Raw genomic sequence first — 2,598 nt, forward strand, 5'->3', positions numbered from 1 at the left:
AACCCCGAGATCTCCCACACCGCCCTCTCATTCCCACCTTACAAATGCAGACTGGGGTTCAGCCCTGCAAGGGGTCTGTACACGCAGCCCAGGGGGGAAAGGTACAGCTGGGAGGCAACCCTGTTCTGTTCTCTGCTTTTTGAAAGGCCCTGACTGTACTCTTCTCTCTTCCTGAGTTCCCTTTTTCCGGGGTCCGCTGCCTTGGCAATCAGGGCAAAAGGAGGCAGGCGGGACAAGGAGGGGACCGACCTCTAGGAAGGACTTGGGGGAGCCCAGTCAGGAGCCACAGAGGTCAGCCCTGGGTGCTGTCAACCTCTGAACTTTCCTGTAGGCCCTGAGTCGCGCCCAGCCAACAGCGCGTCTCCATTAAACCAAACTCTGTATGAATTACAGAGCCAGGGGTGTCCAGCGGTGCCCGGGGTGGGGGGGCACCCTGAGATAAGACAGGTCTGGCCAGGCCACCTGGGTGGCCAGCAGTCAGGGGCTTATCTGTAAGCCTCTGCCAGCTTACTGCTTCCATGGGTCAAGGCCTCAGAAAGGTATCTGGGTCATCTGCACCATTTCAAGGCCATGACCCAGGACTCTGCCACTCGGAGACCTCAAGTGTAGGGTCCCAAAGAGCAGGAGGCATGGGCTTCCTGGGTCAGGGAAGGTGTGTGTGTGTGGGGGGGGGTCTACTTGTAGGGGGACCATCACACTGACAACGTGTGGAACAGGGCCCGAGGAGGCGAATGGCTAGGCTCTGTATTTCCTCTTTGTAATGAAAAATAGACATTCCGAGCAGTTTCAAACTGTGCCCCCTGAGAAATCCAGCCCATTTTACACCTCTGGTTTACCGCTGCTGGTTGTCCTGTTTGCTCAGACATCCCCCCGGTTGGGACTACCCCTGCCCAGCTGGGAGAGCCCCCAGAAATCTGCCCTGTCCCCTGATTCAGCAACAGGGTGAAACGCGGCCAACGTGATCTGGAGAAGCTTTTTGGAAAGGAAGGAGGCCCAGCCCGCAGCAGGGCGGGCTGGGCTCTGACAGCCTGGGGTCCGGCGGCCCCGCGGGCACCGCCGCGAGCTTCCCGGGGCCCTTCATTTCGGGTCCAGACCCTGGCCACCTGCGGGCGCGGGAGTGGTTTTAATTTAGAGGCCCGCGTCAGCCCAGATCAAGCCTGGAGGTTCAAGGGAAAGTTCTCCCTAAGAGGAAACAGTAGAGAGGATTCAGCAGGCGGGAGAGGCGACCACCAGCCGGTGCGTCCTCAACGCCTGCCGGGTTCAAACGCTCGGGACGCCGGGAGGCGGTGGGCGCTGGGAGAGATGCGTGTGGATCTCTCCTCGTGCGCGCTGGGGAAGAGACTCGAGAAAGACCGGTCGGCAGCCAGGCACGCACCCAGCAGCCCCTATAGCCGACCTCGGTTTTCAGGCACATCCGCCCGATGGACCCCGACCCCGGAAAGTTCCCGCTGGGGTGCCGGGTGCCAACGCCCGGGGCAAAGCCAGTCCTCTCGCAGCGCTTGGCCCCAGCCCCTGCCCATTCTCGGCTCCCCTCGCCTCCCTTCCTGTGTCCGCGTTTCCTTTCTTACGCAAAGACTGGCGATGGGTTGCCGGGGCCTTTCCGTCCGAGCGTGGCTGTGAATTCAGAGTTTGGGGTGGAATTCTGAGCGAGCCGCGGCGCCCGGGGCCTCCCCGCGCGCGGAGCGAGGGGCAGACCGGCAGGCTCGGTGGCGAGGAGACGCCCTCCCCGGGAGGGGCCCGGAGCGGCGTGCGGCGAGCTTACCTTCGGCAGCCCTCCCCGTGCCGAACTCTTTGAGTTTGTCCTTGTCGTTGTCCACGTGGTCCTTAAACAGATGCACCGGACAGTGGCCACTGCCCTCCGTAATGTCCTGGAGGCTGGATTCCGAGCTCCCCAGCTCCCGGGAGCGCGCCAGTCCGCTCTCCAAAACTTCCCTGTATGTGATCGAATCCTTCTTGCCGCCGCCGCCGCCGCCGCCGCCGGTGCTCTCCTTGCTTTTCTGGTCAAAAGATTTGGATACAAAAGCCGTGAGTTCCTCCATGGCTGCGCGGGGCTGCGGGGTCCGCGGGGCTCGGCGGGGCTGGCTGGGAGCCGGGCTGTGGTCCGCACGCCTCCCCGCGCGGAGAGGACGGTCCGTGTGAGGGTAGATCCCTCCTGCTGTTATTTATGCCTTTCAATTTGAGATCTCACTATTTATACACGGCCACGTCCGCCCAACCCCCAGCGCTGTCTGTCTGCAGCAATTACGGCTCCCGGCTCGGCGGCGGGCGCACGCAGACATGGTATCTCTCCCCCACCTCCAGTCCGGCAATTGGCTTTCTTTTCATTTCATCACTGTTTGGCGTCTGTGCACCTTGGTGTGGAGAGGTAAAGATCCAATTTTTGGAAGGGAGAGGGAGAGAGCGCGCGCGCGCGCGAGCGGGCGCAGGCGCCAGCGCCCCAAACAGGTACCCGCATGCCCTCAATGCCTGGCGGAAACCAAACTCGAGGAGGAGTTTAACCGATGGTGAGGAGGTCCTCGCCGGCCGGCACCGCCAGGAGCACAGCCAGCCCCGCGCCCGGAACCTGTGTCCGCAGAGGGCGTCCGCGCGCGCGGCCCT

This window comes from Ursus maritimus, assembly GCF_017311325.1.
Source record: "Ursus maritimus isolate PB19 chromosome X unlocalized genomic scaffold, ASM1731132v1 scaffold_X1, whole genome shotgun sequence".
Taxonomy (NCBI): domain Eukaryota; kingdom Metazoa; phylum Chordata; class Mammalia; order Carnivora; family Ursidae; genus Ursus; species Ursus maritimus.